Genomic DNA, 15,804 nt, shown 5'->3' with positions numbered 1-15,804 from the left:
AACATTGTGGGGATCACAGAATTGTGGCTGACAGAAGGTCACAGCTGGGAGCTGAGCATCCAAACATACTCATCTTATCAAAAAGTCATGCAGGTGAGCAGAAGGTATGGGGTGGCTCTCTGGTTAGAGGGATATTCATGGGGTATTCCAATATAACACCATAACACATTGGAGCTTAATTAGGCCATTCAGCCCATCAAGTCTGCTCCACCATTTGATCATGGCTGATCAATTTCCTTCTCAACCCCATTCTCCTGCCTTCTCCCTGTAACCTTTCATGCTCTTACTTATCAAGAGTCTATCAACCACTGCCTTAAATACACTCAATGACTTGGCATCCATAGCCACCTGTAGCAACAATTTCTACAGATTTACCACTGTCTGGCTAGAGAAATTCCTCCTCTTTTCCGTTCTAAATGGACATCCCTCTATACTGTGGTTGTGCTCTCTGGTCCTAGATACCTCCCATTCTCCCAGACCATTATAGGTAATCATCATCATCAGGTACCATGCCCAGTTTGAGCTTTGACTGTCATGGCCCACACACTCCTGTTTTGGGTCAAGAGGATCAATTCATTGGTATTCATTTCCAGTTCTCTGGCTGCTGTCTCCATCATCATTTGTCTTCGTCTTCCCTTCAATCTTTCCCATAATTACTATGCATTCTAACCCCTCTTTCCTAATCACGTCCAATGAAGTTACGTTACCTTTTCATGATCTCATACATTATTTCTCTTTTTGTGTTTGCTCTGTTCATGACATCCTCGTTAGATATTCGTTTTGTCCATGATATTCTTTGTATCCTCCTCAAACACCACATCTCTGCTGCTTCAATTCATTTCCTCATGTTACTAGATATTGTGCAATATTCTGAGCCATATAACATAACTGGATAAATGTAACATTTCAGTACCCTGAGGCAGGTTGTCATGCCTAGTTTAGTATTGGTCAGTATACTCTTCATTCTCGTAAAGGTGTCTTTTGCCATCCCTATTCTTCTTTTGATGTCCAAGTCGCACCTGCCATCTGATGTCACCCAGCTTCCTAAGTAGCAAAAGTTCTGTACTTGTTTTATGTCTTCTCCATTTATTCTCAGCCTGAAGATAGGATTCTCCTTCTTTTTGGATATCACCATACATTCTGTCTTTTTGCAATTGATAGACCCATTTTTGCACTTTCTTCAACAATTATATCAATTAAGTCTTGTAGTTCTTCCTCCGTACTTGCAATTAACACAGTGTCATCTACATATCTGAAATTATTGATGTTTTCACCGCCAACTTTGATTCCCAAGATGTCTCTTATTTTTTGTAATATTGTTTCACTATACACTGTACACAGGGGAGAAAACATATCCTTGTATAACGCCTCTCTTGATTTTCGTAAACTGACTCACTTCTCCATCTATTCTTACAGCGGCAGTTTGTTCCCAGTACAGGTTTCTGATTAGGCGGAGGTCTTTCGAATCTAGATCTAGAGTTTTCTATAATATTTCAAATAACTAATTGTGCTTCACTTTATCAAGTGCTTTTGTGTAGTCGATAAAACAAACAAACAAATCTTTTTGCAAATCTTATGGGTAATATAATTTCCATATCCACTCTATCTAGGCCTTTCAACATTCAATAAAGGTTTCAATGAGATCCCCCTTTATTCTTCTAAATTGCAGTGAGTATGGGCCTAGAGCCATCAAAAGCTTCTCATATGACAAGCCATTCTATCCCAGAATCATTTTTGTGAACCACCTTTGAACTACTACTACTACCTTTTAGTCGACGTCGTAGTAGTTTGAACCCTCTCTAATGTCAACAGGAGTCCAAAACTGCTCACAATACTCCAGGTGAGGCCTCACCACTGCTTTATATAGCATCAGCATTACATCCTTGTTTTTATATTCTACTCCTCTCGAAATGAAAACTAACATTGCATTTGCCTTCCTCATCACCGACTTAACCTTCCAGCTAACCTTCAGGGAATCCTGCACAAGGACTCCCAAGTCCCCTTGCACCTTGGATTTTTTAATTTTTTCCCTACTTAGAAAATAGTCCACATCTTTATTCTGTATATCAAAGTGCATGACCATACACTTCCTGACACTTCCATCTGCCGCTTCTTTGCCCATTCTCCTAATTAACCACCCTATTTCCTCAACAATACCTGCACCTCCAACTATCTTTGTATCATCTGCAAACTTGGTCACAGAGCCCTTAATTCTGTCATCCAAATCACTGACATACAACATAAAAAGAAGCAGTCCCAACACTGACCCCTGTGAAACCCCGCTAGTCACTGGCAGCCAACCAGAAAAGGCTCCCTTTACCTCTACTCTTTGTCTTATGCCAATCAGCCAATGCTCAATCTATTCTAGTATCTTTTCTGTAATATCATGAGCTCAAATCTTACTAAGCAGCCTCATGTGTGGCACTTGTCAAAGGCCTTTTGAAAATCCAAGTACACAACATTCATTGATTCTCCTTTGTCTATCCTGTTTATTATTTCTTCAAAGAATCCCAGCAGATTAGTCAGGCAAGATTTTCCCTTAAGGAAACCATGCTGACTTTGGCCCATTTTATCATGTGCCTCCAAGTGCCCCAAAACCTCATCGTTAACAATTGACTCCAGCATCTCCCCAACCACTGATGTCAGGGTAACTGGCCTGTTATTTCCTTTTGTCTGCCTCAACCCCTTCTTGCAGGTAGATTGGGAACATCAGGTTGATGCTGGATCCCAAGAGATGGAATTTGTAGAATACTTAAGACATAGCTTTTAGAACAGCTTGTGGTTGAGCCCACTAGGGGAAAGGCAATTCAGGATTGGGTGTTGTGCCATGACCTGATTTGATCAGAGAGCTTCAGGTAAAGGAATCCTTAGACAATGATCATAATATGATAGAATTCATTCTGCAGTTTGAGAGGGAGAAGTTATTGGATGTATCAATGTTAATAGTTGAGTAAAGGTAACTACAAAGGCATAAGAGAAGGATTGATTGGAAGGCGACCTGGAGTTTCTGGGAGCAGTTTGGAAGATGCAGGATCTTTTCATTTTAAAGCAGAGGTATTCTTTTGGGAGGATGAGGCAATCATGACTGATAAAGAAATTCAAAGGCAGCATAAAACCAAAACAGAGGGAATATATTAGTGGGAAGCTAGAGGACTATAATGCTTTTTAAAAACCACAGAGGTAACTCTGGAAATCTTGCTGATTTCCAGGGTCCTGAGCATGTCTAGCAAGGTCTGATTAAACCTCCCTGGCTGGGGATCACTCGAGTTCTTGACTCCAAGCATGCCCAGTAACTCATGGATGAGTCTGCTCTCGAAATCATGTCCCTGATCACTATGTATCCACCTGGGAAGGCCATAATAGATGAAATACTTCTCCCATAACACTCTTTCCACCATAGATGCCCTCTAGTCCTTGGTAGGAAAAGCCTAAGCATATCTGGTGTTGTTATTGCTGTTGTTTGTCCTTTGTAGTCGAAGATGACCATGGCTTCAAAGTCAAATGGGAGATTGGTGGCTGTGGGTCCGGAGGTGACTGATGAGGCCAATCCGGGCCCTGAAGGCTCGCCCACATGTGGGACACAAGTGGGTGGGTGCTGTCGTGGCAGTGGATGCTGCTCGGGCCTTGCGCACAGCACGCTTTCGTTGCGCCTTGATGATGCGCCTGACTTCAGCTGCACGGGCTCCTGTGGTGATCTTACTGCGTCAAGCTGGATGGTCGAGGGCAAGCGTCTCCCACGTGTTGATGTCGACACCCAGGCCTTTGAGGGACGCTTTGAGGCAGTCTTTGTAAAGTTTCTTCTGCCCCCCGACTGAGTGCTTGCCCTGACACAGTTCTCCGTACAGCAGCTGCTTAGGCAATCGGCTGTCTAGCATTCTGACCACATGTCCAGCCCACCTGGCTTGGGCTTTCAGCAGGAGGGTGTAGACGCTGCAGAGCCCAGCTCGTTCCAGGATTTCCGTGTCGGGGACTTTGTCCTGCCACCTGATGTGGAGGAGTCTGCGGAGACAGCTCAGGTGAAAGTGGTTGAGTCATTTGGCGTGTCTGCTGTAGACAGTCCAGGTCTCGCTGGCATAAAGGAGGGTGATAAGGACCACTGCACAGTAGACCTTCAGCTTGGTGGTAAGGCTGAGTCCTCTCCGCTCCCAGACATTCTCACGGAGTCTCCCAAAGGCGGCGCTGGCTTTGGCAATCCTGTTGTTGACCTCAGCATCTATGTTCACTGCGCGAGAGAGTATGCTGCCCAGGTAGGTGAAGTTGTCGACTGCCTGGAGGTTCTGGCCCTTCACCATGATGCGCGGCTCCTGGTATGGCTTTCCTGGGGCAGGCTGGTACATAACTTGGGTCTTTTTGGTGCAGATAGTGAGACCGAAGTTGCCGCAGGCTTGTGAGAAGCAGTCCATTTCACGCTGCATCTCCTGTTCTGTGCTGGCGTTGAGTGCACAGTCATCAGCAAACAAGAAGTCTCTGATGACAGTCTCTTGCACCTTTGTAACTGCCTGCAGGTGCCTAAGGTTGAACAACCTGCTGTCAGTCCTGTACCTGACGTGGATTCCTTCTTCGTAGTTACAGAAGGCTTCTGTCAGCATGGCAAAGAATACCATACTGAATAGAGTCGGGGCAAGAACGCAGCCTTGTTTGATGCCATTTGTCACTGGGAAGGCCTCCAACGCGTCGCCGTCATCCAGAACTTTCACCATCATACCATCGTGGAACTGCCGGACGATTGTGATGAACTTGCTGGGGCAGCCAAACTTCTCCATGATCTTCCACAAGCCTTCTCTGCTGACCGTATCGAAAGCCTTGGTTAGATCAACAAAGGTCACGAAGAGGTCGCTGTGTTGCTCCTGGCATTTTTCCTGGAGTTGGCGCGCAGCTAAAATCATGTCCACGGTCCCACGTTCAGCACGGAAGCCGCACTGGCTTTCTGGGAGCAGACTTTGCTCAAGGTGTTGGAGAAGGCGGTTGAGCAGGACGCTGGCCAGAACCTTCCCTGCAATGGACAAGAGGGAGATGCCTCGGTGGTTGTTGCAAGACTGGCGGTTGCCTTTCCTCTTGTAGATGTGGACTATGCTGGCATCTTTCAGCTGTTGCGGGACCTGTCCCTTTTTCCACATGGACTGGAAGAGTACAGTCAGCTTTTGCATCATGACAGGGCCTCCTGCTTTGTATACCTCAGCAGGGATTGCATCGAGTCCTGGCGCTTTGCCACAGGAGAGTTGCTTCACTGCCTTCCTGACTTCATCTACTGTGGGGAGGGTGTCGAGGTTCTTGTTGATCTTTACCCGGGGCAGGCGGGCAATGACCTCGTCATTGATGTCGGCAGGGTGTCTTCTGCAACCCTGCTGCAGCTTGGAGACATTCAGCCTCTTTGCAGTCTTCTGCCCTGGGGGTCTTCTCATGGGCAGAATGCGAAGCCTGAATTTGGACACAATGAGGCAGTGGTCGGTCCGGCAGTCGGCACCACACATGGCTCTCGTCACTCTGACATCCATCCTGTTCCTCTTCCTGGTGATGATGTAGTCAATCAGATGCCAGTGCTTCGAGCGTGGGTGCATCCATGACGTCTTCTTACGGGTGAGTAAGTGGAACAGGGTGTTGGTGATGACAAGGTCGTGTGTGGCACATGTCTTGAGGAGCAGAAGGCCATTGTTGTTACACTTGCCAGTGCCGTGTCTTCCAATGATCCCTTCCCAGGTTTGGTAGCCTGTCCCTACTCTGGCATTGAAGTCCCCGAGAACAATGAACTTCTCTGACTGTGGGATTGCTGAGATGAGGGTGTCGAGTTCTTCATAGAACTTGTCTTTAATGTCATCTGGGTTGGTCATGGTGGGAGCGTAGGCACTAATCAGCGTAGCACTCTTCTTGTTTGCAAGTGGGAGCTGAAGTGTCATCAGGCGGTCGTTGATGCTCTCTGGGTGCTTGGTGAGTTTACGGGCGAGGTTAGAATTGATGGTAAATCCCACGCCTGCTTCTCGCCGTTCAGCGCTGCTGCGACCGCTCCAGAAGAACGTGTATCCACCACTACGTTCTGTCAGCTGGCCCTTGTTTGCTAGGCGCATTTTGCTGAGAGCTGCTATGTCCACATTGTAGCCAGCTAGCTCTTTTGCAACCAGTGCAGTTCTTCTCTCTGGTCTGTCTGCCTTGATGTTATCTCGCAGAGTTCTCATGTTCCATGTGCCAAGGTTGTGCACCATCACTTTCTTCTTCACTGTTGTAGGTCGACCGCTATGAGGTGATCCCCACCAGCCGCGGTTAAGCTGGCCAGGGTGAAGTGAAGCAGACTATGTTTGACGCACCTTTTCCAGCCCCTTCCTCCATGGAGGTGAGCAGAGTGATCCTAAAGAGGGCTGCTCAGACACCCGGGGGCTGCCAAACTCAACTGCTGCTTCGGTCCAGTAGAGAGCGACCCTATGCCCTGGGCCGCCTGTGTGCAGGTTTGTGACTACAGCTTCCAGTGTATCCGTACCTGCTGCTTCGCCACTCCCCCATCGCCACAGGACTTTAGGTTGCGCGTTGGGTTTGAAGTCATGACTTACGCTTGACGTGGATTAAAGTGAGGGAGAGTTGCACAGGTCGTCAGCCTCACTCTCTCGTGCCGGCCTATCTGGACCCAGTGGCAAGACATAGTCGAGACGGCTGGAGATAGGTCAGGATGCAGTGGATGGCCAGCAGTGTTCTGTGTGTCTCACTGTGCCCTCATAGTGCTCCACGACGCATTGCTGAGAATCGCCTTTCTGCCCGTTGAACCAGTGATGGTTTCTTCCATGCAGTCTGCCGAATCCAGGCTTCACACGCTAGGTAGACAAGCCCTGAGTGTTGTGGGTCTACGGCAGTTCTTGCGGCGTGCTCGCAAGCCTCCCTACCCATTGTTGGGCATCTTCATCTGCCTTTGCAGCCGTTGGGAGATGTCTCCTCTTCCGCCTGCTCTGCCGTTGGCATGATCACCTTGGTTACTGGCCTATGGAAGCGGGCTCTCAGCTCGCCGCCGCGCTGGCCGTACCAGGCGGTGGGGGCGGGCGGCGGCGGTCGTGCCGGGCGTAGTGGTCCATGATGACTAAGACGTTCACCGCGTTACTGGCATCGGGTTCTATTGACAGGAAATCCATACACACCAGGACCAGAGGCCCCAGACTATGCAAGTGGGACAAGGGAGCTGCCCGCGTAGGCAGTGTCTTCCACTGTATGCATCGAATGCACGACTTGCAGTATTCTTCAGCCTCCGATTTCATCCAGGGCCAGTAAAACCGGCCTGTGAGCAATCCATAGGTGTTTTCCACTCCCAAATGTCCAAAATCATCATGAAGTAACTTCAATGCAATCCTCCAATACTTCTCGGGCAGAACCAGTTGGCAATGCCAAGGTCGGTCTGGGTATAAGATCTGGTTCTTCAGCTCCAACCGAGGTCACTCTCACAGTATGGAGGCACTGACGCATGTTTCATCTTCTCCGCCTGAGCCATGTCTCCCTTTTCGACTGCTGCCCAAATGGTACCAATGCCCACATCATCTTGCTGAGCAGCTGCCACTTCCCCAGAACTCAATTCCGGCAGCTGATTTGTCTTCAGAGCAGTCAGGCTACAGTAAACTTGGGGAATGGCGATGTCAGAAGCTCCCAATTGATCCACCACTCGATCCTAGCCCTCCTTTCCCTCTGCCTTCACGATGATGGCAAACTGACACATGGCCTTCACCCCAGGGGCAGGAACGCTCTCCCACTCCTCGTTCCTGGCCAGTCCCTCTGCACCCATCGGGACAAAGCATCCGCATCAAGGTTCTGGCTCCCCAGCCAGTATTTCAGTCTGAAATCACAGGCAGGTAACGCTGCCAACCACCCAAGGCCTGTGGCATCCAGTTTCACCGAGGTCAGGATATAAGTTAGGGGGTTGTTGTCCGTCCTCACTTCAAACTTGACCCTGTAGAGGTAGTCACTCAGTTTGTCCACCACCGCCCATTTTAACGCCAGAAATTCCAACATGAGTGGGATAGTTTTTCTTGGAGGGCGACAGACTCCGGCTGACAAACGCAATGGGCCTCAACCCGGTGCCCTGATCCTGATACAGGGTGCCCCCTAAACCCTCGCAGCTGGCATCCGTGTGCAGTAAATACGGCAATCGGGGGTCCGCAAAAGCCAGCACTGGCGCCTGGGTCAGTAGCTCCTTCAGCGACTGAAAGGCCTCCTCACAGTTTGCATCCCACCTTGGTCCAAAGGGTTCCAATGGGCCCTCCACCCTCCTGTTCTTTCATCCCCAAGGGAGATAACCGCACAGAAGCTGATTCAACAGGTGACTCACTTTCGCGTAGCCTTTCACGAACTGCCGATAGTAACCACAGAACCCAAGGAATGAGCACATAGCGCTCACAGTCTGAGGCCTTGGCCAAGTGGTAACCACCTCTATCTTAGCTGGATCTATAACTACTCCATCCAATGAGACTATGTGCCCAACAGAGCTAACAGATATTTGGCAGAACTGGCACTTGTCCAGGGAAAATTTTAACTCTTCAGTTTTCAGCTGGCCCAGCACCTTCAGCAGCCTCACTTCATGTTCTTCCAAGGTGGATCTAAATACTTTGAGGTCATCCAGATACACCAATATCTGAAACAAGTTCATATCCCCCACCATCTTCTCCAGGACCTGCTGGAAGGCTACAGGAGCTCCTGAGATGCCCTGGGGCGCCCTTTCAAACTGGAAAAATTGCAGGGGACATATAAATGCCGTCTTCTCTTTGTCGGCCTCACTCATGGGGATCTGGTAATATCCACTCCTCAAGTCCAGCACACTGAACCACTTCACACCACTCAGGCAGGCCAGCGCAACTTCAATCCTCGGGACAGTATACGGTGCGCCTGTTCAGAGTCCTATAATCTACGCACATCGATACTTCCATTCTTCTTTCTGGCCACTACTATTGGGGACGCATAGGAGCTTCAGGACTCGGTAATGATCCCAACTTTCTTCAAGTTACACAAATGCTGCCGAATGTCCTCCACCTCTGCAGGGACCAGTTGCCGTGACCTCCCTCTGAACAGGGTGATCTCAGTCACCTGGATAGTGTGACGAGGGCTCTTGGGAACAACCCACATCAAACTCGTCAGTGGAAAAGGCACCTTCCAGCTTCAACATCTTCTCTTCCAACCCGCAGGAACCAGGGAGTACCCGAAGTTGAATGACTCAGTGGTCAAATTTACGCCTTTTTCCAATAGCTTCTCCCTGGATTGTCTCACAAGGACATGACACATTACCGTCACTGGGAACAAATGCACCAGGGGCATCCCCCACTTGAAGGTGACCTCCCTTTTTGTAGTGTTCCTGACAATCACTACCATCCTACTTGCCTGTACAACTGAGGGCTTCTGCAATTCGGGCCTCACCAGTACCCCAGCAGGGAATCCCAACCCCCTCGTGGTCTTCTGGAGCATCCACTAAGAGGGCCTTGCCCTCAGGCACTTCGGGAAATTTGGGTGTTCCCATCACTCTTGCTACTTCCCTGGGCTGTACTACCATTGGCTTCGACTGGGTGAACCACACAGTCCCTCGTCTAAATTCGGTATCCGGCCTAATGCAGTCATGCACTTCCTCAAAAGCAGCTCGAAACACCAGGCGCACGGACAATGTTCCCAGAAAGCTCTCGCCAGCCTTCTCCTTGCAGGCCCTCATTAGCCTCCTTATAAGAAGGGTGCTGGTCCCCACCAGAATTGAAATGCCGCCCTTCTCAACAGGGTCCGGACAAACCAGCACTAATGTATCAAGGACCTCAGACACTCTCACATCGGCCTCCAAGACCTCCAACTTCACTGACCAATAACCATTGCACTAAGCCCCCAGATCTCCAGTGCCCTGAATGGGGTCAAGGTTTAATGCTTCAGGTACCGGTTGTAAAAAAAACGGTACAACAACGTGACCTGCGACCCGATGTCAAGTGTGGCTTTAGCATAAATACCCTCTATCCATAGCGACACACTGGAGCATGGTCCCACTAAGCCTTCAGGAATTGGGCCTTTCACTTTCAGGGAAGATTGGTATATTGGTGGGAACATGTTCCCCAGAGACACCAGGCCGTTCTTTCACTGGGTCTGCTCTAAGTTTTCCCAAGGACTCTCTCTGCTTAGGTACCTGGGGGCTCACTCTCCTTCTCACGTGACACCTGCCTCCAGCAGCCATCCACATTGTTCGTCCCCTTAGGGGATCCGCACCCCCATCAACTCCATCATGTGGGGAGGAGTCACACCCGCTGATAACAGCTGAAACATCTCCATTCTCTACTCTGCCACAACCTCCTCTACCACTCCCCGGGGCAGGCTATCTGTGGTCACTTCAACGCAGGGGACTACTACCGAGGACTATACCATGCTGACGGAGTCCTCCCGTGCCTCTGACACATCTCCTCTTCCCGTACCTCTCTGATCAGCTCAACAAAAGATGGGGGGAGGGCACATCTTACGAGACAGTCGGAGACCCCAAGCAATCAGGTCATGGGAGTGGGTGCCCCTGGCTGTCTGGTCCATTCTTAACTGATGCACCTCAACTGCCTGAATGACCCCTCAGCGCTGCAAGCAATTTAGCTGCCTCTCTAGCCGTAAAATAAAGCAGAAAGCTTCTCCCCCTTCTCCTGACACATGCTCTGACACTCCACCATGAGCTCCATTGGGCTTCCAGTAGGGCCAAAAGCATTGTCCAGTGCTTGCATGTAATTGACAGCTGTCGCTACTGGGTATTTCAACCTGACAGCTCTCACAATGTCAGTGGCCCACCCATTCAAACTTACAACCAATCTCTGTCACTTTATATCATCAGAGCACTGCCACTCATCTAACAACTGCGAGGTTCACTCCGCCCAAGTCTCGTACTCCTCCTCCCCTTAAGGGGTGGGCGTTATTCCAGAGAATAGGCAGAGCCTGCCATAGCTGGGACTTTGAACCTGATTTTTTCCATTTATTCGCCAGAGGTGGGTACTTACTCAGAATTCTCACTCTTCACCGGGGGACGTGGACTAATTAGACATTCCAAATCGGATCACTCTTTCCCCTCACTCCTCAGAAATGAGAGAACCTTGTCTCTGCCCCCAGTTACCGCTACCTCAGTGCTGGTCTGCATTAAACTGAGAGCTGCGCCTGCCATTTTATCAAACCTCTGCCCACAATTGCAACTTTAACAGTATTTAACAGTGGAATTAACAATTCATCCGGAGTACAAATATCTGCCCCACTGGTTCATTGCTCAGGATAATCACACAGCATCCAACGGAATCAATCCCGGACAAGCCCCCACAATTGTAACAAACAGTACACAATGTGCGATTAAATGATTAAGCTTTATAATTCTTACTTTGACTGTATGATTAGTAAAGGAAACGAAAAAAAGAAAAAGGGTTCATTCTTATGAACAGTCTATTGCACAATGTTGCACAAAATCCTTGGTGCATTGCTGGGAACGTGTTTCCCCCAGAGTCACCAGGCCGTTCCCTCACTGGGTCTCCTCTAGGTTTTCCCAGCAACTCTCCTTGCCTAGGTACCCCGAGGCTCATTCTCCTTCTGGTGTGACACCTGCTGCCTGCAGTCCTCTGCATTGTTCGTCCTCTTGGGGGATCCACCCCTCCATCAGCTCCATCATCCGGGGGGGGGGGGGAATGTCATACCCCCTGATAACAGCCGACATATTTTTGTTCTCAACTCTGCCATAATCTCCTCTATTGTGCCCCAGTGTAGACTATCTGCGGTCACTTCACTGCAGGGGACTACTACTGAGGACTGAACCCTGCTTATGGAATCCTCCTGCGCCTCTGCCACATTCTCATTTTCCCGTACCTCAGCTCAACAAACAATGGGGGGGGCGGGGGTGCATCTTGCAAGACAGTCGGAGACCCCAAGCAATCAGGTCATGGGAGTGGGTGCCCCTGGCTATCTGGTCCATTCTTAACTGATGCACCTCAACCGCCTGAATGACCCCTCAGCGCTGCAAGCAATTTAGCTGCCTCTCTAGCCGTAAAATAAAGCAGAAAGCTTCTCCCCCTTCTCCTGACACATGTTCTGAAACCCACCATGAGCTCCATTGAGCTTCCTGTCGGGCCAGAGCTTTCAGTGCTGGCATGTGATTGACAGCTGCCGCTATGGGATACTTTAACCTGACAGCTCTCACAATGTCAGCAGCCCGCCCATTCAAGCTTTCAACCAATCTCTGTCACTTTACGTCATCAGAGCACTGCCGCTCATCTAACAACTGCGAGGTTCGCTCTGCCCAAGTCTCGTACTCCTCCTCCCCTTTAGGGGTGGGTGTTGTTTCAGAGAATAGGCAGAGGCTACCAGCAGCTGGGACTTTGAACCTAAGGATTTTTTCATTTATTCGCCAGAGAGGTAAAGGCAGATACTACCTCAGAATTCTCACTCTCCCCTGGGGAACGGGGACTAACTAGACATTCCAAACAGTCTAATGCGCAAACGTTGGAGCTCACGGATAAGGCCATTCGTCCACCATCGACCTCCTCCAATCATCGCTGATCTTCAGACCCTCACTCCAAGTCCACTCTGTCCGGCAGTCTCTCTCTATTCCCGTCTTCTCTCCTCATCTCTTCCCAGCAAAAGACCGCAAAATCCCTCTCCCAGACCCACAAGAAAGAACAACATCCGCTCGTTGGCTAACATGCCGCATTACCTCTAGTCGTAACCCAAACATTGCTGCTACAGAGAAACCATTACCTTAGCAGTGAAACCTTACAGTGTGTGACAACATCTACACAGGGGTTGTCGCAGGAAAGCAGCATCCATCATCAGGGCCACCCAACACCCAGGTCATGCTCTGTTCCTACCGCTGCCATCAGGAAGAAGGTTCAGGAGCCTCAGGACACACATCACCAGGTTCAGGAACAGTTATTACCCCTCAAACATCAGGCTCTTAAACCAAACAGGATAACTTTATTTAACTTTGCTTGCCCCATCATTGAAATGTTCCCACAACCTATGGACTCACTTTCAAGGATTCTTCATCTCATGTTCTCAATATTAATTGCTTATTTACTTATCATTATTATTTCTCTCTTTTTGTATTTACAGTTTGTGGTTTTTTGCACACTAGTTAGATGCCCAAGTTAATAGAATCTTTCAATGATTCTATTATGGTTAGTGTGTGTTATTCTGCATTTCCAGCATCTGCAGAATCTCTTATGTTTATAACTCTTTTCCATAGGTTTACTACTATCTTTAATTTTTTCCAGTGATTTCCAGTTGAACATTTGTTCCTGATCTTAAAGGAACTTTTATTAGACTATAAGACCATAAGATATAGGAGCAGAATTAGGCTATTTGGCCTATCACGTCTGCTGCACCATTTCATCATGTCTGATCCAATTTTCTTCTCAGCCCTTATCTTCTGCCTTCTCTCCATATCCCTTCATGCCCTGACCAATCAAGAAACTATCAGCCTTAAATCTACATAAAGACTTGGCCTCCACAGCTGCCTGTGGTAAAGAATTCTGCAGATTCACCACTGTCTGGCTAAAGTAGTTCCTCCTCATCTCTATTCTAAAAGGATCATCTCTATTCTCTATTCTGAGGCTGTGTCCTCTGGTCTTAAACTCTCCCACCATAGGAAACATCCTCTCCACATACACTCTATTAAGGCTTTTCACCATTCGATAGGTTTCAATGAGATCACACCTCATTCTTCTGAACTCTAGTGAATACAGGCCTAAAGCCATCATATGACAAGCCATTCAATCCTGGAATCATTTTCATGAACCTCCTTTGAACCTCGTCAGTTTCAGCACATCCTTTCTAAGATAAGGGGCCTCAGACTTGCTCATAATACTCCAAATGAGGCCGCATCGGTGCTTTATAAAGTCTAAACATTACATTGAGTCTTGTTGAAAGGTCTTGGCCCAAAAAGTCAACAGTACTCTTTTCCATAGATGCTGCCTGCCCTGCTGAGTTCCTCCAGCATTTTCTGTGTGTTGCTTGGATTTCCAGCATCTCCAGATTTTCTCTTGTTCAACACTACATCCTTGCTTTTATATTTTAATCCTCTTGAAATGAATGCTAACATTGTATTTGCCTTCCTCACCACAGACTCAAACTGGAAATTAACCTTCAGGGAATCCTGCATCTCAGTTTTTCGTATTTTCTCTCCATTTAGAAAATAGGCAACCGTTTCATTTCTTCTACCGAAGTGCATGACCATACACTTCCTGACACAGTATTCCATCTGTCATTTCTTCTTCCATTCTTCTACTCTGTCTAAGTCCTTCTGCAGCTTCTCTACTTCCTCCAAAACTACCTGCCCCTCCACCTATCTTCATATCATCTGCAAACTTTGGAACAAAGCCATCAATTCCAACATCCAAATCATTGACATCTAATCTAAAAAGAATCAGTCATCACAGAGCCATGTTGAACACCACTAATCACCAGCAGCCAGCCAGAAAAAAAGCTCCCTTTATTCCCATTCTTTGCCTTCTGCCAATCAGCCCCTGCTTTATCCATACTAGAATCTTTCCTGTAATACCATGGGTTCATAGCTTGTTAAGCAACCTCATGTGTTGCACCTTGTCAAAGGCCTTCTGAAAATCCAAGTACACAAAATCAACCTTTTCTATCCCGCTTGTTACTTCTTCAAAGAATCCCAACAGATTTGTCAGGCGAGGTATTACCTTGAGGAAATTATGCTGACTACAGCCTAATTTATCATGTACGTCCCAGCACCCTGAGACCACACCCTTAATAATTGACTCCAACATCTTCCCAACCACTGAGTTCAGACTAATTGGCCTATAGTTTCCTTTCTTCTGCCTCTCTCCCTTCTTGAAGAGTGGAGTAACATATGCAATCTTCCAGTCTTCCGGAACCATTCCAGAATCTAATGATTTTGAAAGATCATTATTAATGCCCCCACGATCACTTCAACCACCTCCTTCAGAATTCTGGGGTGTACACTGTCTGGTCTAGGTGACTGATCCACCTTCAGACCTTTCAGATTCCCAAGAACCTTCTCTCTAATTATGGTAACTTCACACACTTTAAGCCCCCTGACACCTGGAACTTGCACCATACTGCTAATCCCATCCACAGTGAAGACCAATGCAAAATATTTAGTCAGTTCTTCCGAAATTTTGTTGTCCCCCATTACTACCTCTCCAGTGTCATTTTCTGGCAGCCCCATATCCACCCTCACCTCTCTGTTACACTTTAAGTATCAAAAGAAACTTTTGGTGTCCGCATTAATATTATGGGCTAGGTTACTTTCGTATTCCATCTTTACCATCTTAATGACTTTTTAGTTAACTTCTGTTGGTTTTTAAAAGCTTCCCAATCCTCCAACTTCTCACTATTTTTACCCTATTATATGCCCTCTCTTTGGCTTTTATGTTGGCTTTGACTTCTCTTGCTAGTCACGGTTGTGTCATCTTGCCTTTAGAACACTTCTTCCCCTTTGGGATGTACAAACGTATATATCCTGTGCCTTCCGAATTGCTTCCAGAAATTCCAGCTATTGCTGCTCTGCTGTCATCCCTGCCAGTGTTCTTTTCCAATCAATTCTGGCTAACTCCTCTTTAAGCCTCTGTCATTCCCACTGTAATACTCCACTGTAATACTGATACTTCTGACTAAAGCTTCTCCCTCTCAAATTTCACGGTGAATTCGATCATATTATGATCACTTGCCCCTAAGGGTTCTTGTTGAAAATGATCTAATATTTCTCAAATGGTAGCCATTTCCTACTTACTGCTGTACCTTTTAATGTTTCCAACTCAACTACAGCCATACTGCCTGCTAAAACATTTGTACTTCCTTTTGATTTGATTGAAAAACCTGGTT

The 15,804-nt window shown here is 47.8% G+C and overlaps 1 protein-coding gene across 1 annotated transcript in view; it reads left to right on the top strand.

The window, feature by feature from the left end:
- The window catches only part of abhd3 (abhydrolase domain containing 3, phospholipase), an 88,977-nt gene that overhangs the window by 70,202 nt on the left and 2,971 nt on the right, over positions 1-15,804 (top strand). The gene's annotated exons all lie outside the window — the stretch shown is intronic.

This window comes from Mobula birostris, chromosome 1, assembly GCF_030028105.1.
Source record: "Mobula birostris isolate sMobBir1 chromosome 1, sMobBir1.hap1, whole genome shotgun sequence".
Classification (NCBI taxonomy): Eukaryota; Metazoa; Chordata; class Chondrichthyes; order Myliobatiformes; family Myliobatidae; genus Mobula; species Mobula birostris.
The sequence above is the reverse complement of the archived record's forward strand: the minus strand, read 5'-3'. Positions and strand labels throughout refer to the sequence as shown.